The 26,337-nt window shown below is 46.8% G+C and overlaps 1 long non-coding RNA gene across 2 annotated transcripts in view; it reads right to left on the bottom strand.

The window, feature by feature from the left end:
* Nucleotides 1–274: 274 nt before the first annotated feature.
* The window catches only part of LOC138426364 (uncharacterized), an 81,016-nt gene continuing 54,953 nt past the window's right edge, over nucleotides 275–26,337 (bottom strand). Inside the window, exons 1-3 of one of the 2 annotated variants that reach the window (XR_011251569.1) lie at nucleotides 24,968–25,093; nucleotides 23,176–23,311; nucleotides 275–1,073 (exon numbers count right to left, since the gene is read on the bottom strand). This is a non-coding gene — a long non-coding RNA (uncharacterized lncRNA). Of the gene's footprint in view, nucleotides 1,074–23,175; nucleotides 23,312–24,967; nucleotides 25,094–26,337 lie in introns of those variants that run through there. The other variant, XR_011251568.1, reaches the window with a different exon arrangement.

The raw sequence follows: 26,337 nt of genomic DNA, 5'->3' as shown, positions 1-26,337 counted from the left end.
TGTGAAAGTTGAAGTTGCTTGACAATAGAGGTTGTGGTTTAGTCCCCATGTTTCTTGTAAGCTCCACATTATTTCGGATAGACCTGGCTCATGAGTAATTAGAATTTGGCTGACATGAGTGAGGCTTGGGAATCCAGGATTCCTCAATATATAAAAACACTCTCAGATGGTTAGTTCTTAATATATGCCTGCTATTATTACTATATGACTTATAAATAAGCCCTTGCCTGCCATGAGAGATTGTTTATACAATGAGGAAAGAGGGCTACTCTGGTTTATTTATTCAGCATAATTTATTCTTGAATACTATTGCAAACTGAAGGTAGAGATGAAAAATATAGTGTTTGCCTTCAAGTTGTTTTCCTTTAGTTGGGCAACAGACACATAACCTGGCAAGAAGAGATTTGTGTATTACATGCAGTGGATATGTTTCTTCCATGTTTCCAGCAAAGATGGGAGGAAGAAAGAGACTAAGAGAATGATGGGTGAGAAACTGAAGAGGAAGTTGGAGGAGGGCTCTCTGCTGCCCTTCAACTCCCTGTGAGGATAAAGGGACCCAGGAAGGGAAATCCCAGCACTGCTGCTACTGCTACTGCTGCTGCTAAGTCGCTTCAGTCTGAGAACACATATTTTCAGGCTGTGCATTCTTTTCCTAAGGATGGCTCATTGGCAGAAATAAATTGGATATACGTATTAAATCTATTTTTCTTGTACTCTGGGCAGTAGTGTATGGAGAGTAGGGTGTTATTTTAATCTAGCTGACTTTAAGGACATTTGCTCACAGGGGACTCATTAACCAAGCAGCCATCCACTGTGGGGGATCCACCCACCCCTGGACCTGAAATGTGAACACAGCATCAGTTGACAAAGGATGCTCGCCAGTCCATTGGCTGTGGAGGAGGTTTTCCAAACACCACCTGGGAGTCTGGTTGATACCCTGGGGTGGGTAATTTGATGGGTCTCAGCATTCTACTATACACCTGGGCAATGGCGCAGGGCAGGGCAGCATTCTCGGCTGAGGTGTTAGGACGTACAGGTGAATGAGACAGCCTGTGGAAATCATCACAAGTCACCTGTTAGAAAAAATAAACAGATAAATGATGCTTGCTAGTTATTGTCTTTAAAAATACATTACAGAGGATATAAGCACCTGCTTATACTGATAATAACATCAGTGTCACACACACACTGTTTACTGATATACTTTCTTCAGTCAAAATACAGGGGTCATGGGACTTCCCTGGTGGTCCAGTGGCTAAGACTCTGCACTCTCAATGCAGGGGGTCTGGGTTGGATCCCTGGTCAGGGAACTAGATCCTGCATGCCTCAACTAAAGATCCCACATGCCCCAGCAAAGACCTGGTCCAGCCAAATAAATAAATAAATAAATAAATAAATATTTTTTAAAAAAGAAAAGAGAGAGGGGTCATGCCATACATAGCATGCAAGAAATGTGTGACTCATGGGAGCATGTCACACACCGAATACCATTCATCATCATTTTAAAGAATAGTGGGTAAGTCACTTGACCTATGTGATCCTCAATTCTAGGTTTGTTTGTGAAAAGATAAATAAATAAAAGAGAGACATCTTACAGAAAAACCTGTGAAAAGTAACGGTATACAGTTAAATTTAGCACAGTATCTGATAAGGTGTGTAGGGAACTGTACAGACCTCAGAATTAGTGTAAAGATTATTGTAAGGTGAAAACATCTGAGCTAAAATGATGCAGAAAGAAATCTTATCTGAATGTTTCATATCTAACTGAAGCAGAAGCTCCCCCAAAACACAGCTGCAATTAACCCCCTGTAAATACACCTTTTCTCTTCTCCTGTTAATTGGCTTATTGTCAGTAAATTTGCAGGTCCCAATCACTAGACCCAAGCTGGAAGAGGATAAATATGTCTTCCTTGACACTTAGATGTTATTTTTCTTCCTTCTCAAATTGTCACTGAAAGTGGTAAATAAGATGATTACAATTCATAGCAGAACCTTTAAAAGGAAGAAATAATTGTGCATGCTTAAGACTTAGTATAACCCAAAACAACAACAAAATGTCCTCAAGCCCAAGCAAACTGTGAGAATGAATAAATTCGCACGAACACCCAAATTCTGCAAGCTCACAGCCCCACCTGCAGGATCTCAACTCTTCCTCAAAGATCCCCTCTTATTTGATGGAGTCCCTAGGTCTCACAAGTCGCTTCAGTTCTGCCTGACTTTTTGTGACCCCCATGGACTGTAGCCTGCCAGGCTCCTCTGTCCATGGGATTCTCCAGGCAAGAACGCTGGAGTGGACTCCCATGCCCTCCTCCAGGGGATCTTCCCCACCCAGGGATTGAACATCTCCTGAACTGGCAGGCGGGTTCTTTACCTCTAGTGCCACCTGGGAAGCCCTTACTTTCTCAAGATTACAAGTCTGGTAAGAACTTAAGAACGAGTTCAAACTTGTCCTATTGCAGTAGCCTCCTTGCTGATGAACATTGCTCCAAGACACTTGAATGCCTCCACCACCGCTAATGCCTTCCCCGACCATCCTGCTTCCCTACCTGGCCCTCCCTCATCAAACCCCCAAACCCTGGTATGTTGATGCTTCGCTGTATCAGAATCATGCATGGTGGGTTGTGCAGAAATGTAAAGAAAGACAGTGCCTCACACTGGTGCTTTGCCACACCCTTCCCATCCTATAGATGACATAAAATCCAGTAGGACATGCAAATAGCTTCTGCTGAGGCCAGATAGAACAATAGACCCTGGGCTAACCCCTCTCCTGTGCTGCCATTATCCTGCCATCCACTCATTCATCCACCTACTCACCCACCCATCCATCTGTCCACCCCTCCATCCATCCAGCCATACATCCACCCATCCACCCATCTATCCACCCACCCATCCACCCACCCATCCATCCATTCATTCACCCCTCCATCCACCCACCCACCCACCTACCCCTCCATCCACCCCCCCACCTACCCATCCCTCCATTCACCCCTCCACCCATCCATCCACCCACCCATCCACCCATCCACCCATCCATCCACCCACCCATCCACCCCCAATCCACTCATCCACCCCTCCTCCATCCACCCACCCACTCACCTACTCCTCCATCCACCCCCCCACCTACCCACCCCTCCATCCACCCCTCCATCCATCCATCCACCCACTCATCCACCCATCCACCCACCCATCCATCCATCCATCCACCCACTCATCCACCCATCCACCCACCCATCCATCCATCCATCCACCCATCCATCTACCCACCCATCCACCCCCCATCCACTCATCCACCCCCCCATCCATCCATCCACCCCCCATCCATCTATCCAGCCCCCCATCCATCCATCCACCCATCTACCCACCCACCCCACCCATCCACCCACCCACCTATCCACCCACCCACCCATCCACCCACCCATCCACCCACCCATCCATCCACCCACCCATCCATCCACCCATCCATCCATCCACCCCTCCATCCACCCACCCATCCTCATGTCCACCACAAATCACAACCGGATCTTCAGTCATTCAAATGGAGAACTTCCTACTCTTATTTCTCTGTGATCCTTGAGCCCTTTTAAGTCCTTTGCAATTCAAAATGCTCTTAGTATTGAACATATGTATCAAACATCTGACTAAGTGCTTTACATATACGAGCATTTGTAAATTTTTTTTAACATTTTGAGGTAAGTACTAGCCTTAATCTCATTGGACAGATGAGGAAACTGGCACATAGATGTCAAGCAGTTTGCTCAAAGTCACACTGGTGACTGTTGACCGAGACAGGATTTGAGCCTGGGTTTCATGTCAATTTCTCTAAATCCAGAACCCTTAATCTCTATAAAACCCTGCATCTCTAAGGGGAAAAAGAAGCTGTTATATTACAGGATAACTGCTTTTTTCACTCTCCCCCAAACAATGAGCACATTTAATTTTATGAAGTACTATTCATTTCAGTTGACGTTTTTAAAGCACTTCTTGGGATCAGATTCTCTGCTGGCTACTCCTTACAAGGCAGGACCTGTTTCTTAGGCTTCTGTGTAGCCCAATTCCCATCAGTGCTTGGATCCCTAGTGACTGACGCATGACAAAATGACTAAGCACATACGACACCAAGCAAAATTCCTAGACAAGGAAGGAAATCAAATAGAAGTGCGGATGCTAATTAAATTAGCAGGCCACAGTTCCTCCCAGACATTCCTCCCCTGCCAGTCATCCCAGGTCTCCTCCTCCATAATGATTAATCCTCCCTGGGTGAAGTATGCTTCTTAAATGTGAATATTTTTTCCCCTCTAAATTCAATAACAGTGTTGGATTCCAAATTGGCTGTTAAAACTCCTGCAAGCAGCAACATCACAGATAATCCTCATGGTAATTCATTGCCTTTAATCCAGAACTTGAATTGGTTAATGCAGGGATACTTATGGGAATGTGCCTGATAACCCTGGAGCAAAGCAGCTTACTCTGCCTGGAAACAGGACCCTGGGGACTGCCCTGATGGCGTTAAGGCTTCTACCAGGTGACACTCCTGCCAAAGGAGGAAATGCAGGAGGTGTGGGTTTGCTGGGTCTGGAAGATCCCCTAGAGGAGGAAATGGCAACCCATTCCAGTATTCTTGCCTGGAAAATCCCATGGACAAAGGAGTCTGGCAGGCTGTGGTCCGTGGGGTCACAAAGAGTTGGACATGACTGAGTGACTTAGCACGCACACACAAGTTCACAGGCCTCACAAGCCCTCAAAGGAATGAGGACGTTTATTCTTCTGAGGACCATCCCAGAGAAGAGAAGAACATCCCCATGTCCTTGAAATACTCAACAAACTCTCCTGTTGATCAACTGCATGGATTTAGGTGTATACAGTGATATCATTTCCTTTTTTGTTCTCCTCTTTATTTTCTGATGTAGGAGCTTAAAAGCAAAGACATGGATAAATTAGGTCTTAAAGAAGTTAGGGTGAACTTGCCTTTTTGTGTACACTGCATCATTTTCCTGTTCAGTTGTGATATATTGTTTTAACGAATACATTTTAAATGGAGTAGACAAAATCCTTAGATTTCTCAGATGGCGGATGCTGCCACAGGACATTTGCACAGACTATTATTTCTGTGTGGAATGCTCTTTACTTGCTCTTCACCTAGCTCCTATTAACTTCATATCTCAGTGAAGTACTACTTCCTAGAGAATCGTCACCTGACCTATCTTACTAGTCAGATCGCCTCATTATTTACTCATAATGATGCATGCAAGTCCACCTTCTACCACTGATCACAACTGTAATTATGAATGTATTTGTGTGACCATTTGATTGTCCATCAAGTCCATCTCACAAGTAAAAGACCTATGTCCACTGTCGCTCATCATTTCTTGTCAGTGTTTTGCACAATGCCTAGCAAATAACGGAGGCTCACTAGATGTTTCTAGACTATATGAATAAATTAATGAAACTATTTTTAAAGCACTCCATTTCACCATAGTAATAAATATATAGAACAGGAAGAGCACGTAACCTGGAAACCTGGTTTTATGTCTATAATTCACTTACTAGTAATATTGTGATCTTGGCCATGTTAACATCTCTTAGCTTCTAGGTCCATGAGCATCACCTACCTTAGGATTTCAGTGAAAATAAAATAGCACAATAGATGAGAAAAAGGTACTGACTAGTTCTAGTACAGTATACAAACATTAAACTATTGTTTTGAGTGCTACAGATACAGAAGTTCATTGAATACTTGCTACCCTAAAGGAAGATATGTTTTTGTTGAGCTTTGAAAACACACACACACACACACACACACACACACACACTGATTATACAGACTGCCAAAACTCATAAAAACACAAATGGACAGTGTGGCATAAAAGGGGGTGTTGTAATTCTCTGAGAATGTTTGAATGATTCTAGAAGCAATTAAACTCCTACCTCACACCATTATACAAAAATGAACTCAAATAGTTCAAAGTTGAAAATGTAAGAGTCAAAACTATGAAAGTCTTAGAAAAAAACATAGGTGTAAATCTTCGTGACCTTGAATTAGGCTATGCTTTCTTAGCTATGGCACCAAAAGCACAAACAACAAAGAAAAAATAGGAAAAAATGGACTTCATCGATTAAAACCTTTGTGCTTCACAAATGCCATCAAGAAAGTGAGAAGACAACACACAAAATGGGAGAAAATATTTGCAAATCATATATCTGATAAGAGAAAAATAATATATATATAGAAAACTATTATCAGAATATATAAAGAACTATCATACTCAACCAGAAATTCAAGAAGAAAATGACAATTCAGATAGCAACGGGCCAAAGATTTATATGCACAGTTCTCCAAAGAAGATACATACACACATCAATTACAACACATTTCATTGTAAAGAACTTGTCGACACAGTCACACTTACTGCTAGAAGACTGGGAAACTTGGCCTTTGATAGAGATGCTACGGCTGTCTATAATAAAAGGAGGAACACAGATTTTTGGTGGAAGTCTACGCAGGTTGGTCTCAGTAGCAACTGTTGGTCATATTATTCCATCATTTGAGGCAGAAGGTATATAATGCCTTAAGAATCGTTTCAATCTCAAGGTCCCTTCATTTCAGTGAAGCTGACCTTTGGTGTCTTAGTGTTCAGGTTGTTATTCTATCCTTGCAGCCCAGAACTCTTCTCTTCCAAGGCATGTAGTCTGGTGACACAGGGTTTCCTTTAATCCTATGTGGAATATGTAAACTCAGAACAAGAAAAATATGTGCTTTGTGTCACTTGTACATAAGTCACTTCCCCTCTTGGCATCCCAGAGGCTAATGAATGAGACTTTGTCATCCTCTCTAAATAGTCTTCATGCTTCATGAGCTGTCATGAAAAGGAAGGACATGCTCTGAATCCATTTGATGTAGGTACATGCAGATTGAATGTCTTGTCATTAATTATACTTTTTGATTTGTGGTAACCCATGTGATAATACCATTTCCCTTTTATTCTAGAAAGAAAAACTTGGAAGAAAAAAAGCAATGCAAAGACTCCCAGCCCAGTTTGGTTACATTTGGATTAGTTAGCTATGTGCTGATGCCAGTAACAAAAGACTGACCCAAATCCCAAGGGAGGCAAGCACTCAGAAAGTTATTTTATTTTCAGAGTGAGGTGATCTCAACCTTATTTGATTCCTACCCTGCCAAGTAATAAATCTGATTCTCTAAAGTCAACAAAAAGATAATACAGTGGCAAAGCCCTTTGCAGCTTTGCAAATAGCTCTCATATCTTTTGTTGCAGTGTAGCAGAACATTTAATATGCATTTAGTGAGTACCTACTATGTGCAAGACACTGTCTCAGGCCTTGGGTTTTTATTCCCCTTTACTTATGAAGAAATTGAGATTCAGACATGCAAAGTGGTTTGCCCAAGGGGATTTAATCCCACAGCCAGTGGGATTAAAACCTACTTTTATTAACTCTGGCTCTCTTAAATTAACAATAGGCTATAAGAGCAACTGTAGATTATTTACCCGGTGCAGGTGAAGTAGTAGAAATTTTATATACCATATCTTATCGAACCTTCTCATCAACTGTGAATAGGTATTGTTTTCGTCATTCCATAGATGAAGAAATTAAGGCTCAGAGAAGTAAGGAGCCTTCCTTACCTGAAGCCACAACATCTGTAAGTGCCAAAGCTAGCATCTACACGTAGCCCCATCTATGGGCGACCTCCTTTGCCTGGACTACTCTTCCTCTCTGCTGATTGGCTGTGGCCGTGAGACTCTGCTGGGGGCCACAGCTGATTGGCGGATACACACCGGATACCAGCGCAGCTTTCCTAAGCCCAGTGCTCTGTGCGCCAATTCCCCCGAGGCACGAGGCACGCTTCAAGACACAGTTTTACTGCAGTGTCAGTTGCCGCCAAGGTCCTTGCCTATTCAAGCTGGGTCCCTAACCTCTGCCTGGTTCTATAATATTAGGTTCTAAAATCACTTGATGACTGCCCCTGTCCCCAGCCCTAATAACCAGGAGGGGTAACTACATCATGCTTCTCTTGTTCATGCCAGCTTGTATTTCTGGAGATGAGTCTTTGGTTCAGTGCTCCCTGGCCAGGATCAGCAACATAATTTTCAAGGCCTGCTGCAAAGTTAAAATATAGGGTCTCATGTTTAAAACTTCTTAAGAATATCAAGACATCAACAACAAAGCACCAAGGTAAGCATGGGGCCCTTCTGAGGGTGGGACCCCGTGCAACCCGACAGCTCACATGCCCATGAATTCAGTCCGGGTCCTGCAGGCCTTACTGAAATCTTTAGAATGACCTGGCTTTTCACCACAGATTCTCCCTCGGTTTTTGCAACACATCTGTCTCCCTGCTCTAACCTAGTACAGGCTTGCCTTGACCATGGCTGTTAGGACTTGTTGTTGTTCAGTCACTCAGTCATGTCTGACTGTTTGGGGACCCCATGTACTGCAGCACACCAGGCTTCTGCCCTTCACTATTTCCTGGAGCTTGCTTAAACTCATGTCCATTGAACCAGTGATGCCATCCAACCATCTCATCCTTTGTTGTCCCCTTCTCCTCCTGCCCTCAATTTTCCCCAGCCTCGGGGTCTTTTCTGATGAATTGGCTCTTAGCATCAGGTGGTTAAAGTATTGGAGCTTCAGCTTCAGCATCAGTCCTTCCAATGAATAGTCAGGGTTGATTTACTTTAGGGTTGATATTGGTTTGATCTCCTTGCTGTTCAAGAGACCCTCAAGAGTCTTCTCCAGCACCACAATTTGAAAGCATCAGTTCTTCAGTGCTCAGCTTTTTTTATTGTTCAACTCTCACATCCGTGCATAACTACTGGAAAACCCATAGTTTGGGCAATACTTGTCAACAAAGTAATGTCTCTGCTTTTTAATATGCTGTCTAGGTTTGTCATAGCCTTTCTTCTAAGGAGCAAGGGTCTTTCAATTTCATGGCTGCAGTCACCATCCACAGTGATTTTGTAGCTTAAGAAAATAGTCTGTTGCTGTTTCCATTGTTTCCCCATTTATTTGCCATGAAATGATGGGACCGGATGCCATGATCTTCATTTTAGGACCTGGTCTCCATTTATTGACCCTTTCCCTCATTTGTCCCAAACTCCCCCAACCTCCAGTAACCTACCCCACTCTCCAGACCCGCCCTCACACTGACATTCTCAGGAACACAGCTCACCCATTCAACGTTCCAGGCAATGACTATGTAATGTGTACAGATAGAGAACTGATGGAGAGAGAAAGAAGGCTGTGCATGTTTGGCAAGGTATTTGTTTATAACAATTTCTGGCATCTGGAGTAATTTTTGCCTTTTATTAAATATATCTCTGCACTCTGAAGTTGACTCTCAACTTGGCCTGAGCTTCTTGAGGGAAATTTTGGGAATTTTGCCAAACAACAACACAGAGCTTCATATTTATGTTATAAAAGCCAGCAGTGTCATCACAGACAACTTCCTTCCTTTGCCCGAGCAATTTTCAAAAACACAGATCACAGCCGTATTCAGTACAGTAAACCACACCCTCCACCCTTTTAAAGTTATTGACAACAGCAAGGCAAGAACATGGAAGTCATATCCAAATGGAAAACACTGGCTCCAGTGCATCCTGTTGTGAAATCCTCAAGCATTGGGTTACAGCACTGACAACAAGGGAGAAATTAACAAACATCAAGAGGGGAAAGAGAACACGATTCCCGATGGAGAAAGACAAAAGGGGGAGAAGTTCAAAAGGCCACATAGGCCAAAATGTCCTGTGCGTACCCAAGACTCCAGCTCTTCTAAATCACTTCCGGTGGATAATAGCGATAATTTATTGGGTATTTGCCATGGGCCTGGCGTGGCTTGATTACATGTCATATTTATCTGGTCTTCCTAACAACCCTGGGCTTCCCTGGTGGCTCAGATGGTAAAGAATCTGCCTGCAATGTAGGAGACCCAGGTCCAATCCCTGGGTCAGGAAGATCCCCTGGAGAGGGGAATGGCTACCCACTCCAGTATTCTTGGCTGGGAAATCCCATGGATAGAGGAGCCTGGAGGGCTACAGTCCATGGGGTCACACAGAGTTGGACACGACTGAGCGACTAACACTTTCACTTTTCACTTAACAATCCTGGGAAGTAGGTATTATTCCCCTCATTTTATAGATGAGGAAAACTAAGGTCCAGAGAAGACGCCTTGCCCAGAGTCATGTGTCTTGGAAGTGGCTCAGCTGAATGTACAGATGACGCTCTGCAGGTCAGGAACCTTCCTTCGTCTATTCTGTCTCATTCCCGGCTGACTGACTGCGCCCATGGCCACAGTTGATGGCATGAGGCTGGAGGTCTGACACAAGAGCAGCTAATCCGTGGGATGGCCAGCAGCCTATGACTCGTGCAGCCAGGCTCAGAAATGCGATCTGGGCCCACTGGGCTCCTCTTTTAGATTTTAGAGTCTAGAAAATTATAGCCACCAAGTCATGGAAGCTGAGCTGAAGGCTGTTAAGATGCACTTAATACAGGAGCAGCCATTCTGGGTCACACGTTAACAAAAGTGAGGAGACCTACAGGCAGAGGGAGGGGAAAACAGCATGGATGCACAGGAAGAAGAAGAGATGTCAAGAGAAAGTGAGTACAAAATCAGAGAGAGACAGAGATGGAGAGATCAGGGCAGGGACACTGAGTCAAAGGGAAGAGAGCTGGGGTTAGCCCCTCGGGTTCCTGCCAGAGCCCCAACTTTAGGCCCCAGGAGTCTTGGCTGCGTTATGGAGCCCAGCTTGGGTTCCTGTAATGTCTCTGGGACCCCAGGACAAGCCTTTCTACCTCAGGAGAGTGGGCCTCTGTGGCAACCTCCCCCCACCAAAATTCTGACTTCAACAACCTGACTGCAAAGCTATTCTTACTCTACATGCCTGCATGCCCCACCCCCTCGTTCACGATAAGGGCACCACCCACCGTGTGCCCCAGGGACAGCTGAGAAGCCAAAGGTCCCCTGGGCCAAGCTCCACGTGTCTCTTACTTTTATTAACCTTCTGTGGCCACTATCCCTGAGTGGAGACCGGGTCTCTGCCTCTGGGCCACTCCCCAGCAGTCCCAGCTTCCCCTCCAGGGTCACTCTTCAGGCCTCCTGTTGCCATGGTTACAGCCACCATCATCTCAGGTCCCTGACCTGGAGCTCAAGGGGCACCAAAGCAGGTGGTCAGCCTTGAACTTGGCCTCCTCACTTTCCTCTATGTCCCCTCCTCCCCCAACACCCAGATGTAGGCTTTGTAGAGTCTAGAGATTAATCTGGATACGGCGTAAACAAAAGCAGCAATAGTTGAGTCAAGAGGTCAAGATGTGAGCAGACCCTGGCTTCACATCTGGATCCTCCTCCTAATGGCTGGGTCACCTTGGGCAAGCTGTCGATCTGAGTCCTAGGTAACATGGATCTCTATATAATGATAGGGAAGGTGATGAGCTGAGGCCCCTTCCAGCTGCGACTTTCAAAAATCCCAATGTAAATGCCATTCCCTTTGCTTGGCATTTAGAGAACATCACCCTGTCTGGATCCTTTCTGGAATTTGTGCTTAATCATCACACCATTTTGGCTGCAAATATCAAAAAGGCTCTTCCCAGGTGGTGCGGTGGTAAGGAATCCACCTGCCAATGTAGGAGACGCAGGAGACATGGGTTCGATCCCTGGGTGGGAAAGATCCCCTGGAGAAGGAAATGGCAACCCACTCTGGTATTCTTGCCTGAGAAATCCCACGGACAGGGGAGCCTGGTGGGTCCAGTCCATGGGGTCAAGAAGAGTCAGACACGACTGAGCACAGCACATCACATCAAAAGGGGCTACAGAGGGGCTGAGCAGACTACAGGAAAGGACCCACCTTCACGGGGAAGATACCGAAACAAACTAGCTGAAGGTTCGAGCAAGAAGAAGGAAGTTCTCACACCTGAGAGAAGCCTGGTCACACCAACAGCCCCAGGAACTTGCGGGCAACTGTGTGAACAGCAGAGGTGCAGGGCGTGTGCATTGCTGAATTAGCAAATTTCTAAGGCATCTATCACAGCAGGCCCGCTTGCAGGCTTTATTTAGGTAAAACTCCCATTGAGCCTCAGCTCTCAGGGCCCAATCTGACTCAGAGCTTCAGAATCTTGGCCTGCAGTGCGATGAGTCATGGTGATGAAATTTCAAGAGAAAAGGACATTCTTAAAATTAGCTTTGAGACAGCAACTGGACGTACTTTTGCTCTGGAAGTGCCTTTCCCAGGTTATTTTAGTTGATGTCCTCTTTAAGGGGACTCAGATGGCTGGGTTTGCCTCTGGTTCCCTAACCCTCAGGCCCCTCAGAGGCCCAGCACTCCAGACCCTCCCTGTGCAGTTCCTTTCAAGGAAGCAAGTGCAGGCCCCGGGCACAGACCCTCAGGCCTGCTTTGACCCTCACACTTCCGGCTGTGGTGGTTCCAAGAGGGGCTGGAGTTCTCAGAGGAGCCTAAGGAGAGGACGAGGCTGGCTTGGCTTGACCACCCCCAGTGCTAGAAGTTCCACTGCCGAACACAGACGGGGTGTGGGGGTCTCCTCTCACCCCATCTCATGAGCCCTCTGACTCTGCACAGGCCCCTGCCTTTTGACCCGGCCTCCTCCCAGGGCAGGAAATCAAAGCCGATGCTGACTTTGCAGTCGGAATATTTCCATGAGCAATGAGATGTGGATGAACAATTTCTCCACTGTTCCCTGTACAACAGAGGGTTCTGTTGAAACCGGGCAGGAGTGGCTCAGCTCCCATCCTTGATTTCCCCCAATGGAGAGTTGGCTCTCTTCGTCTTCATCCCTCCTCTGGGACGTGCTGTCTTATGGGGACAATTGGGATTGCCCTCAAAAATCCAAATGGGCACAGAGTTACTGGGTCTTCAGGGAACCTGGTAGGAGCTGTAAGTAGAAACAATGGGCACAGCCCAGCTGATGAGCTCTGAGAAGGCCCAAAAGGTCTAAATAAATGCATCTCCCTTTTGCCATGCATACACTCATTTAATCATTCACTTAACAAGAACTGAGGGCCAACCAACCATACAGCATCATGAGGCAATTTTACAGGAACTACTGCCATGAAGAAGACACGGCTGCTGCCCACAAAGAACTCACCTTTTTAGATGGTTGTTGTTGTTTTAATTACTAAGTCATGTCCAACTCTTTGTGACTCCATAGACTGTAGTCCACCAGCCTCCTCTACCCTTGGGATTTCCCAGGCAAGAATACTGGAGTAGGTTCCATTTCCTTCTCCAGAGGATCTTCCCAATCCAGGGATTGAACCTGCATCTTCTGCTTAGCAGGCAGATTCTTTACCACTGAGCCACCTGGAAAGCCCCATTTATATGGTGGTACTGGTAAACAGGGCAGGGCAGTGTGCACTCACAGAGGCTTCTACAAAATATGATGAGATACAGAGAGAAGAAATGGAAGGTACAGATGAGGGCAGGCTCTGAGAGAAAGGTGAAGGTGTTTATCATTAATTAAGAAAATTAAAAAAAATTATCCAAGCCAGTCTTCAGCAATAGATGAACCGTGAACTTCCAGATGTTCAAGCTGGATTTAGAAAAGGCAGAGGAGCAACAGATCAAATTGCCAACATCCGCTGGATCATGGAAAAAGCAAGAGAGTTCCAGAAAAACATCTATTTCTGCTTTACTGACTACGCCAAAGCCTTTGACTGTGTCGATCACAACAAACTGTGGAAAATTCTAAAAGAGATGGGAATACCAGACCACCTGACCTGCCTCTTGAGAAACCTGTATGAAGGTCAGGAAGCAACAGTTAGAACTGGACATGGAACAACAGACTGGTTCCAAATAGGAAAAGGAGTACATCAAGGCTGTATATTGTCACCCTGCTTATTTAACTTATATGCAGATTACATCATGTGAAATGCCAGGCTGGAAGAAGCACAAGCTGGAATCAAGATTGCTGGGAGAAATAGCAATAACCTCAGATATGCAGATGACACCAGCCTTATGGCAGAAAGTGAAGAAGAACTAAAGAGCCTCTTAATGAAAGTTAAGGAGGAGAGGGAAACAAGTGGCTTAAAGCTCAACATTCAGAAAACAAAGATCATGGTATTTGGTCCCATCACTTCATGGGAAATGGATGGGGAAACAGTGGAAATAGTGGCAGACTTTATTTTTGGGGGCTCCAGACTGACTGCAGATGGTGACTGTAGCCATGAAATAAAAAGACGCTTCCTCCTTGGAAGAAAAGTTATGACCAATCTAGACAGTATATTCAAAAGCAGAGACATTACTTTGTCAACAAAGGTCCATCTAGTCAAAGCTATGGTTTTTCCAGTGGTCATGTATCAATACAAGAGTTGGAATATAAAAAAAGCTGAGTGCCAAAGAATTGATGCTTTTGAACTGTGGTGTTGGAGAAGACTCTTGAGAATCTTTTGGACTGCAAGGAGATCCAACCAGCCTATCCTAAAGGAAATCAGTCCTGAATGTTCATTGGAAGGACTGATGTTGAAGCTGAAACTCCAATACTTTGGCCACCTGATGGGAAGAGCTGACTCATTTGAAAAGACCCTGATGTTGGGAAAGACTGAAGGTGGGAGGAGGAGATGGTTGGATGGCATCACAGACTCAATGGACATGAGTTTAAGTAAACTCCAGGAGCTGGTGATGGACAGGGAGGCCTGGCGTGCTGCTGTCCATGGGGTCGCAAAGAGTCAGACACGACTGAGTGACTGAAACTAGTATGGTTTGTGTAACTAGTCTGTTGGACAAACATGACTCGTAGCATGTTAGAAATGCAACTTTTTGGCTGACTCCTCCTGTCCTGGTTTTTCCCCATTCCTCTCTCTCTCTCTCTCTGCTGTTTGAGGTCAAAGCCATGAGCAAGAGGAAAGGTAAAGAGATTAGACCGCTTTGACTTGGCCAAAGGAAGAACCCCTGGTTGGACCAGGGCAGGACTCATCTCTTGGGGTCATGCCATGGATGCTCCCAAGATCCCTTTCGGAGGCCTCCGTCCTACAGTTTCCTTGACTTTGACAAATGTGACTCCATTCCTGGAGCCACTCGAGGCACCGGGAGCCACACATCTCATCTTTCTGCCCTATTCCCTCCTCCCTCAGGCACGCTCAGACAAGATCTAAGGGGACCTAACCACACACTTATTTTTTGGCATGACCCACATCTCATGGGCAGGAAACAGTTGCATCCCTTACCCTGAAAAACTCTGTGGGTGCAGTCTAAGCCCCCCAGCACTCTATCCTGGCTCTTGCATCTACGTCGCAAGTCACCCCTCCCTCATTCTCTACCTCTTGGGAGGAGCCAGGTGCTAGTCATGGCTGGCTAGGTCACCAGTGCCTGTGTCTCCCTACTGCAAAGAACAGCTCTCTGCATTCTCCGGCAGCATCTGCACCCTCCCCTGAAAGAGGAATCTCCTTCCCCCAGAAAAACCTCTTCTCTCACCTTCTCCCCTCTCCACCCTCCCTGACCCTTTCCCCCATCCTTTATCTGGCTGAAGAATGAAGACACACGAGCCCTTCCCCTTGAAAATCTGCATCCTGGGGTGTGCTCTCATACTCATTGTGGGATCCTGATTTCATCTTATGAAGTCTCCGTGGCGAGAACTAGTGGCAAGAATCCCATTTCAATATCTTGTTAATGGCCCATCATTGTAGCAGCCCATCTGGACATGGCATCTCCCAGGATGCTCAGCCAAGCTATGGTCTGCTCGGATGCAGAAGTAGGGGACCTCTCAAAGACCCAGTTACTTTCAAGAGGCTCCTCACTGGCTGATTTCCTTACAATCCAGGTGAGTTTTTTCCATCCCAGAGTTGACCTGGAGGACTTCAGGGTGGGGTTTAAAATAGGAAGCTACAGACTGAAGTTTTCTGAGCAGCGTAGCTGAGAAAGGACAGGGTTGAAATGAATCCATGTTTCTTCACACAGAGGATTTCTTTCTCTGCAGGGTGTTGTCTTTCTAGCAGACCACAGCCACGGAAGGCCACCCACGGAGTGGAGGATCCACACTCAGCGTCTACACAGCAGCAGCAGAAAGGGAGGCTGACCTCACTGGTGAGGCCACTTCAGCACCCTTGGTCTTGGCCCATCCCTGAGTATCTCTGACAGAGTAGAAGATGCTCCCATGAGCAAAAGGAAAGTAGTACAGCCCAGGACCCCTGGATGACCAGCATGTTGCTAACCTTCTGTTACCTCCATATAAACCCAACCCCAGGAGCCCAGCAGCCAAACTCTGAGCCCTGAGTAGGACGTGAAAACTGAGTCATAGATCGGTGACTCATCAGTGAGAGACCACACAATGAGCCAGGCAGAGGAGCCCTGGGGACAATAGTTTTAAATCTGAATTCTCTGGACTGCCTCTAGAGAACCACCCTTGAAGGGGAGAAAGCCCCAGAATACATGGGTGGGAAGGCAGGTCCAGACACCAAAGTCCCCTCTGAGAACCATGGCACACGTTGGCTTTCTGCACGGCTCTCTGGGAGCCTGGGGTTTTGTGCAATAGATTCTAAAGTTGTTCTGTAATCTCTGCTTCACTTACTGAAAACAAGTTTTTCCATCCCCTCACGTCTGCTGCCTGCCCTCGGTGACTCATCACTGTTCATTTCATTATCTGACCCTGGACACAGAAGGACGGTTAGGGGACAGGATGGTGACACAGAACAGCAGCTGAGGACATAGCCTAGCTTATTGCACAAACCTGGGTTTGAAACCTGGCATCACATTTGATGGGATCTGGAGCAAGGCACTTGCTTCATTTTCTTTTTCCCATCATTAAAGCAGAAATGATAATGCATTTGAAGGGTTGCTGCTAAGTCATTTCAGTCATGTCCGACTCTGTGTGACCTCATAGACAGCAGCCCACCAGGCTCCCCCGTCCCTGGGATTCTCCAGGCAAGAACACTGGAGTGGGCTGCCATTTCCTTCTCCAATGCATGAAAATGAAAAGTGAAAGGGAAGTCGCTCAGTCGTGTCCGACTCTTCGAGACCCCATGGACCGCAGCCTACCAGGCTTCCCTGTCCATGGGATTTTTCAGGCAAGAGTACTGGAGTGGGGTGCCATCGCCTTCTCCATGGAGGAATAAGAGAGATGCTGTTTCTAAATGGCCCAGAGTGAAGGAAGTGAACTGAAGTGAAAGCTCTAAATGGCCCAGAGTGTAGTAAGTAAACTGAAGTGAAAGTTCAGTTGCTTCTGACTCTTTGAGATCCCATGGACTGTAGACCACCAGGCTCCTCTGTCCATGAATTCTCCAGGTAAGAATTCTGGAATGGGTTGCCATTCCCTTCTTCAGGGGACCGAACCTGTATCTCTCACACTGCAGGCAGATTCTTTACCATCTGAGCCACTAGGGAAGCCTCAGAGTGTAGTAAGTAGTCTATAATGGGATAAATATTGTATTGTTTACTAAAGATTTGTGTTTCATTGAGGATTTCTCTTCTTCAGAAATTTGCTATTTGCTTACAAAGTTAGATAATTATTTATCATTTACTTGGGGGCAAAAAAAAAGAACACTGTGCCAATATATCCCCTCTTCCCCTACCACCCTCCAAAAGTCAAACAGCCGGAAGGATCTGAACCAGCTGGAACACACAAACCCTTGAGACAAGGGCCTCATTCAGTCCATTTTGTATCTGCAGGGCCTGGCAAAAAGTGCTTGGGGAGTGGTTCGAGATAAATACAAGGCTGAACAGTGTGTATGTCGACATTGAACATTTTTGGTTTGTCTCATGCATATCTGGACACATTCATTCATCAAGAACCTCCGTTTAGAGCCTGCACCCCATATTATGTGAGACACAACTTGGCCATCCACACGTGTGCGCATGCTTAGTCACTAAGCCGTGTCCACCTCTTCACAAACTCACAGGGACTGCAGCCTGCCAGGCTGCCCCGTCCATGGGATTTTCCAGGCAAATAATACTGGAGTGGATTGCCATTTCCTCCTCCAGGTGGTCCTCCTGACCTGGGGATCCAGCCTCAGTCTCCTTGGTCTTCTGCATCGGCCACCACGCCACCTGGGAAGCCAGCCATCCACACACAAAATAACAAAAACGAGACGTGCTCAGGTGAGGGGATTCAAGGCCACAGAGTGACTGGGAGGATTTGAATAGTCCTGGAAAACGTTTCGGAGGCAGACTTGGAAGCTAGGACTCAAAAGAACAGGTGGAATCCTCTACCAGGCAGGATGAGATGGGGCACCTTGAAGGCGGAAGGGCTAGCTCACGAGGGTGGTAGCAGCGGCTGCCGCTATCGGCAAGCAGCGCCCAGCATGGATTCATGGATACACTGAGCACTCCAGGGGCTTTTCAGAAACGTCTCAGAGGGGTTTCTGTCAAAGGCTGTCTTCCGACCTTCAAACCCTCAGTGACCTAGAGACTTGAGTTCTTCACATAAGCAGGATTGCCTTGGGAACGCCTGGGGTGTTCAGATCATGGACCTATAAGATTGGGAACAACGCTCATCAAATAGGTGATCTCTGGCTGTTGCTTTGTTATTAAGGCTTCCTTTGGTTTAGTGGTTACTCCCTACAGTGGAAACTGCTCTCCCAAACGACAGCCTGCTTCTCACACGAGCCACTGGGCAGCTCATCCACCATCTCTTTTTATGTCCCTTAATCTCAGGGTGATGGGAGGTGTATCCAAGTGAACCTTCCTTCCACAGCCGCTCCCCTCTGCACATGGCTTCTGGTTTCCCAGGTAACGGCTGCTATTTAGCCTCAGAGTTGCAGGAGAGACCCTGGGGACTGACTGCAGTGGATTCCGCTGGGTTCACAGACATTCTCCCTCATGTTTTGCCAACTGGGGTCCACCCAGGCTTTTGGTGAGGGCAGCTGCAAAATATGTGGTGTGGTTGCACAGAGTATTTTTTTTTTCTAATGGGGATAGAGTTGTTTTACAATAGTGTGTTGGTTTCTGCTGCACAACAGAGTGAATCCACTCTGTGTATCAATATATCCCCTCCCTCTTGGACCTCCCTCCCACCCATCCCCCGCCCCATCCCGCCTCTCTAGGCCATCCTGGATCATGGAGCTGAGTCCCCTGTACTATTCAGCAGGTTCCCACCAGCTGTCTGGTTTACACGTGGCAGTGTATATGTCTATCCCCGTCTCCCAATTCACTCCCCACCCACGTGTCTGTTCTCTATTCCTGCCCTGAAAATAAGACTCATCTGTACCATTTTTCTAGATTCCACACATATACGTTAATATGAGATGTTTGTTTTTCCCTGTCTGACTTACTTCAGTCTGCATGACAGTCTCTAGGTCCATCTACATCTGCCACGAAGATGTCAGGGAGGCAGCATAAAACTGTTGAAATGATGACGAGTTTGGAACCTGAAAGGTGTGGCTCTGAATCCCAGTTCTGACACTGACCAGCTGTGCAGCGTTGCACAAATCGCTTAACCTCTCTGAGACCTGATGACATCATGTGCAAACCAGACTTCGTAACTCTGCCTCGCAGGGTTGTTTTGAGCACGAGCGATGGTGCAGATGAGGAACCCGGCACAGAGGGGCAGGGAGGCTGATTTCAGAGCCTGCATCTCAGGACTGTGCTTGCAGCCCGTCATTCCCAGTGTGCCAGGCACCATCCTGGGCACGTGGTTGCACGGATGCACGGAGTTCACCTCCTCTGCCCGCTCCAGTGGGCTCAGTCCAGTGACCATCCGTTCCCAGTGGCACAGCCTGTGTTGGACTCTTCCTGACTCTGGGTGGGGCCCATTCTGGATGCCTCTGACTCGCGCTGTGCTGGGAATGAAAATAAAATGGCTCTGGGATGTAAACAACAGATTGGTGTGGAGCTGGGAAGCGGGCAGCAGGAATGTGAAAATACGATCTTGGTTGAATAGCTGTGGCAAATATTCTTGACATTCAGACATTCAGGCAAATAATCAGACATTCTCGGTCTGTTCTTAGGGTGAGAGGAGCTCTTGCCCCAGATTGTGGGGCTGGAAAAATCCGTTCTTCATTGGGGGGAGCAGTCCTTCCAAGCAACCCCATGGCGACAGCCTGGGTGCTGAGAAGCCAGGCCAGCTCTCACCAGCACAGGGAACCAGAGCCCAGGGCACAGGCTGGGGAGGGTGGGGGTGGGGGGCTGCGAACCGCCAACGGAAGTGGCAGCTCTCCCTACCCTTCCGCTCTGCTCAAAGGCGTGCTTCTCACGGTACTCTCCATAGGCAGAAAGGGAACGACCCTCCTATCACAGCCACATTCACTGAACACCTGCTCACGAGAGGGGGAGTGAAGACGCCCCAACATCTCTAACCAGTGTGCTTTAGGCTTTGCTTGCCCTCCTCTCACCTGGTGTCTTGGCTAATCATTCGTTGAGAAAACAGAGCCCATCAGGCAAGTGCATGCCACTCCCTGCAGCCGTCAGAATTCAGGCAGAAAACAGAACCTTCCTAAGTGTTCAAACAAAGGCCGTAGCATTGACATATACACAGCACCATGTGTCCGACAGAGGGCTAGCGGGAAGCTGCTGTGTAACACAGGGAGCTCAGCCTGGTGCTCCGTGATGACCTAGAGGGGTGGGACGGGGGAAGCGAGGGAGGCGCAAGAGGGCCAGGAGATAGATACATAGGTATGCAGTCAGCGGCATTAGGGTACCAGAGAGGGAGGCTCATTTCAGAGCCTGCATCTCAGGACTGTGCTTCCATCTCATCATTCCCAGTGTGCCAGGGACCACCCTGAGCATGTGCTTATGCTGATGCTTTACATGTAGTTATTATATATATAGTTATGACTGATTCATGTTGTTGTACAGCAAAAACCAACACAAACTGTAAAGCAACTATCCTCCAATTAAAAAAGAAAACAGGGAATCTAATACCAGGAAACGGCTGTGGAGAAGAATGAAGACTACCCGGGGTTTCCAACGAAAAGGAGGAGGGAGGCAGTCTTGTCCCCCAGGGGAGGTGCTGGGCTCCCCCCAGCTGAGCCCAACCACGGGGGGCGTGCCTGCAAGAAACCAGGCGAGAAGCAGCATCTGCTCTGGAGGTTTCACCCACAGACGGAGGGAGGAGGAATGCCCCGCGTCTCCCTTCCCCCACCTGATAACCTCCCACCAGCACCTAGAATTGACTACACCCGGGGAGGAGCCAGCTGACACGGGATGTGGGAAAGGCAGGGGCCGCCTAACCCTAACCCTAACCCTAACCCTAACCCTAACCCTAACCCTAACCCTCTGCAGCAGGCAGAGCCAGGCAGGGAGGGACGTGAGACCTCGTCAAGGACCAGCACGCCAGGGGCAGCGATGTTGGCCTTCCTTTCATGCTCACAGAAACCATCACACGCTCAGACAGGAGTCCCTCTTCACCCGTTTCTCTGATACGGAAAATGAAGTTCAGAAGGGTTCAAAAAAATCGCCCATGGGGTCTTAGAGCTGAGATATTTTGGCATCCAAACTAATCTAAGCTGTCTGAGATTTAAACTCTCAAACTTTGTTTTCTCTCCTGACAGGAAAGCTGGGTAAGTTTTGATGAAAGTGAGCCAGATCTATCTTTAGACTCAACCAAAGGCTTTAAACTTAATTTTTGAAAACCGCAATTAATGGAAAATACATTTGTGCCAAAGAGCAAGCAACTAAAGAAAACAAGCCTGTGGCCTGCTGGAGCTTGACAACCGGTCAGCCTTGAAGAACGAGCCTGGGGCTTGAACCATCTCCAGGGACAGCGCGCTGTGCTCAGGAACGTGGACGGGATCTGCTCCCGGCCGGTCAAGGCCGCCCCAGGTCTCCCCGAGTCACTGAAGCCTTTCCGCCCGTGTCCCTGCCTGGCACCACTCTGTGGAGTTCCCACAGCTTCATGTCAGCGATCCATGAAGTCCCTGCACTGAAGGCTATCCCAGGCCACCGTGGGACCCTCCTCCCGGGACTCTGACCCCCAAGTCAGGTCATTTGGCGCCCCTCCCCACTCTCCTCTCCACACCCTGTGCTAGGCTGCATCCCGGGACTGGATGCACTGCTCTGCAATGGTCTGTTTTCTCAGTGATCTGTCCTAATGGACTGTGAGCGCTACAGAGTGTGTGCAGGGATACACAGGGACCCAGGATATTCTTAACAACACGGTTCAGTGAAAAGAATGTGCAATCAGGTGTCCCTTCGACCTTGAATTATATCCCACGGATGCTATCCTTAAAAGGTAGTAATTTAGGCTTTGAACTTCAGTTTTTTTCCTCTAAAAAATGAAATTACTATTACCTTCCTTAGCTGTGTAACACAGGGAGCTCAGCTCTGGGATGACCTAGAGAGGTGGGATGGGGGAGGGGTGCTCAGGAGGGAGGGGATATATGTATAGGTATATTGCTAATTCACTTTGTTGTACAGCTGAAACTAACACAGGATTGTAAAGCAATTCTACTCCAATTAAAAAAATAAATAAAAGGAAATGTAATTCAACTTAAGAAAAAGGAATAATAAAAATTAAAGAACTTAAATATTACATTTCTTCAAGAAAGGGTTGCTGTGGCTGTTCACAGATTAGACTTGCTCAACCACTATCATTTCCTTTCTTCCTTGACATTTTGAAAGCAAACTACTCTGTTCTCTCTTAAAATGCTTTTGGATCACGAAAGAATAAAATATTGGGATAGAAAGGCCATGATTTTGAAGCAAGGTGATGATAGGAACTAAGATGCAGTATAGGAAATGGAAACCACTCCGAGTAATTCAAGAAGAAAGTGATTTAACGTGGGATATTAGGGGAGTAAAGCTGCCAAAGGAGCTAGAGGAATGGACGCCACGGGCCCAGCACCAGACTATCAAGTTCAAGGACATCCGGTCCATGGTAGCTGCCCTGCCCACGTCAGGAGGCTCTGTTGCTGCCACAACAGCCAAGTCATCTCCCAGCTATAACCTCACGTGTTAGCTTCCTAGGGCTTCCCAGGTGGTGCGGGTGGTGAAGAACCTGCCCGCCAGTGCAGGAGACATAAGAGACGCAGGCTCCTCCCTGGGTCGGGAAGATCCCCTGGAGGAGGGCATGGCAATCCACTCCAGTACTCCTGCCTGGAAAATCCCATGGACAGAGGAGCCTGGTGGGCTGCAGTCCATGGGGTCACAAAGAGTCAGACACAACAGGAGTGACTTAGCGTGCACACACATTAGTCTTCTATTGCCGCATGACAATTTCATCATAAACCTAGGGGCTGAAAGCAACACACATTACTATCTCATAGTTACTGTGGTCAGGAATCCAGGCATAGCTTACATGCATCCTCTGACTCAGCGTCTCGTGAAGTGCCATCATGGTGTCAACTGGGGCTGCGGTCTCATCTGAGTCCTGCCCGGGGAAGGAACTGCTTCCAAGCTCACATGGCTGTTGGTGGCATTCAGCTTCTTGCAGGCTGTCAGAAAATGGGCTTCAGTTTCTTACTGATTATTATTAAGCAGATGGCATCCTCAACCTCTTGCCACATGGCTACTAGCTTCCCAAAAACCAGGAAGAGAAAGAGCATCTCCTAGCAAGATGGATGATGAAGTCTCATGCGACATAATCCTGTACATGTAATTCCATCACCTTGCCACATCCCATGGGTTATTACAGGGGTCCTCAACCTCTGGGATCTAATGCTTGATGATCTGAAGTGGAGCTGATGTAATAATAGTAATAAAATGTACAATAAATGTAATAAGCTTGAATCATCTCAAAACCATCCTCCCTCTGGTTTGTAGGAAAATTGTCTTCTATGAAACCCATCCCTGGGGCTGCTGGAAGTCACAGGTCCTACCGCCCATATTTCAGGAGAAAGGATTTCACAAGGGTGTGAATGTCAGCAGGGAGAATCTGGGGCCATCTGAGAGTCTGTCCACCACACCTCGTTTGCCAGCAGCCTTAGCAGCAAGAGGATGGCTTCACCTCACTTCTGCCTCTCATGCTACTCACCAATGCATTTAACCTCAAGGCAGAATTTACATTATAACCCTAGATGCCAAGGATTCTGGAAAACATCATGTATCCTTTGACAACTTCTCTAACTAGATGGAAGGTAGCATTGTGGTTGACAGAGTCAGTTCAAAATATCAACACCAGTGCCATGTGATATTGAGTATCTGCTCTAGCGGGAAATTTTACTAACGTGATGACAAAACATGCATTGAGTATTTGTTGTGGTAGCGCCAGTGTTACAAAATGGTCAAGAGCATGGGCTTGTAGTCAGACTGCCTGGATGTGGATTCTGTTTCTATCTTAAAATCCTCATCTGTAAGGTGGGCATGATAAGCATACCTATAGAATCATGTAATCAGGAAGGGTTTGGCATAGAGTCAGAATTCAATAGAGGTTAGATGACATCATCATTCCTGTGGGTCAAGGAATTTCCTAAGTGCTTTCCACACATCATCTCATTGGATCTTCACTAGAGCATTATGAAGTTGCTACTGTTATTCCCATTTCACAGATGAGAAAACCATCTCAGCGAGGTTATGCAATTTCCCCAAAACTATTAAAACCAAGTATTGGAAGAGTTCATGGCTTTTAGTCTTTGGGTTAAACAGCCTTCTCTTCACCCTTTGAAGATAAAATTGATTTTTATAAATGGCCATAATCAAACTAACAGGGATAATGATAATCCTTTAAAATTATGGAGGACTTTACAGTTTACAAGTTGCTTTTTCACTTGAGCCCTCTGATAAAATGCCGTAATGTGTGTATTCGTTGTTTGGTTTGGAAATACTCAATTCTGAAACAGAAATGGAAAAAACTAGACAAATGAAATTCATAAAATATGTTATTACAGAAACTATGGCGTGTATATTTAACTATAGATAGAAAGTTAAAAAGATATATTTTTGCTGCTGCTGCTGCTAAGCTGCTTCAGTTGTGTCCGACTCTGTGTGACCCCATAGATGGCAGCCCACCAGGCTCCCCCGTCCCTGGGATTCTCCAGGCAAGAACACTGGAGTGGGTTGCCATTTCCTTCTCCAATGCATGAAAGTAAAAAGTGAAAGTGAAGTCGCTCCGTCGTGCCCGACTCTTAGCGACCCCATGGACTGCAGCCTACCAGGCTCCTCCATCCATGGGATTTTCCAAGCAAGAGTACTGGAGTGGGGGTGCCGTTGCCTTCTTCTTCTTCTTCTTCTTCTTCTACTTTTTAGGAGGCACTGAATATTCTTGAGGCACCTGTGCACTAAATATAAGTGACAGAGAAATATGCATGAGTCCTGGGAGGTACTGATATTCTGGGTGTGCTATATATACGTGAGCAATGAATATCCATGAGGCCATAATTCAGCCACACATTGACTGACACCCATTCTGACTTGTGTGGCCCCTGCAAAACCTCATGGCTGAAACACAGGCCTGCTCAGCAGGTGAACTGCAAGCTACAGCTATTGCGCTGGTGTACTTGAGCTGTCTCTCCAACCACTTGTGTGTTCTTGGGCAGGGCACTTTCCACTGCGGAGCCCCTTAGCTCAAACCTCAACTCTCATCCTGTAACCGAACCATCAGCAGGGAAGGTCCCCAAGGAGGAAGGTTGATGTGGCAGAGGGTGAGGTGGGCAGATGGACACTGCCCACCCCAGGGTTCCGTGCTGTGGTCCTTCTGCCCTGATCACACAGTACCCGCATGCTCACCTCTTCTTGCTTCCACTGTGTGTTGTACATTGATTCTGTAATCCACGAGATTCGAAACCCTCATTTGGCTAGTGAGCCTTTCTATTCCATGACCTCAGGTAGGGTGTACCAGTTGGCCTGGTAGTGACCTTAGAGGCTACGGCTGCCTCTAACACAGTAACTTCCCTTGTGATAAGTGATGGGAAGCAGGTAATGATCATGCTCCTTTCATTATGGATAAGGAAATTAAGAAACACAGAGGATATGTGATTATCTAAGGACACTCGGCCAGTTAGTAGATTAATTGGAATTAACACATAGGTTTCTCCAACTCCAAGTTAGTTCCTTTTATTCTAAACAAGATCTACACAACAACAACAACAAATCAGAAGGTACAAAAAAAAAGAAAGAAAGAAACAGGTTTTTCTTGTGGGCCTCCAAAGAAAATTTGCAAAGAAAAATTCCAAGGCTGTTCTGAGCAGCGGCTCCTGGGCAGAACAAGGCATTGCTCTGGCAAACACCTTGTTTTTATGGAGCCACTCGCACACGTGCCCATGCTGGGAGCATCCTTAACAGAGGCCCCTGGTTTAGATACACAGATGCCCTTCCTCTGTTCCTCATCGATTCTGTAAACACAGCCTCCTTATGGACAAGGCTGCCAGCTGACAGACACATAAGAGGCTCTGATGCTATTAGGAATTACATCCAGAAAAGAAGGAGGCTTGAGCCAGAAAGGGGTCAGTCATCTGCGTGTCCTTCCTGAAGCTGGATCTCTTGCTAGACAGTCTAGCCCACAGAGATTTGACCTGTGTGTTTG

Source organism: Ovis canadensis, chromosome 21, assembly GCF_042477335.2.
Source record: "Ovis canadensis isolate MfBH-ARS-UI-01 breed Bighorn chromosome 21, ARS-UI_OviCan_v2, whole genome shotgun sequence".
In the NCBI taxonomy this organism is placed as follows: domain Eukaryota; kingdom Metazoa; phylum Chordata; class Mammalia; order Artiodactyla; family Bovidae; genus Ovis; species Ovis canadensis.
Note: the sequence above shows the minus strand (reverse complement) of the source record. Positions and strands in the feature narration are given on the sequence as shown.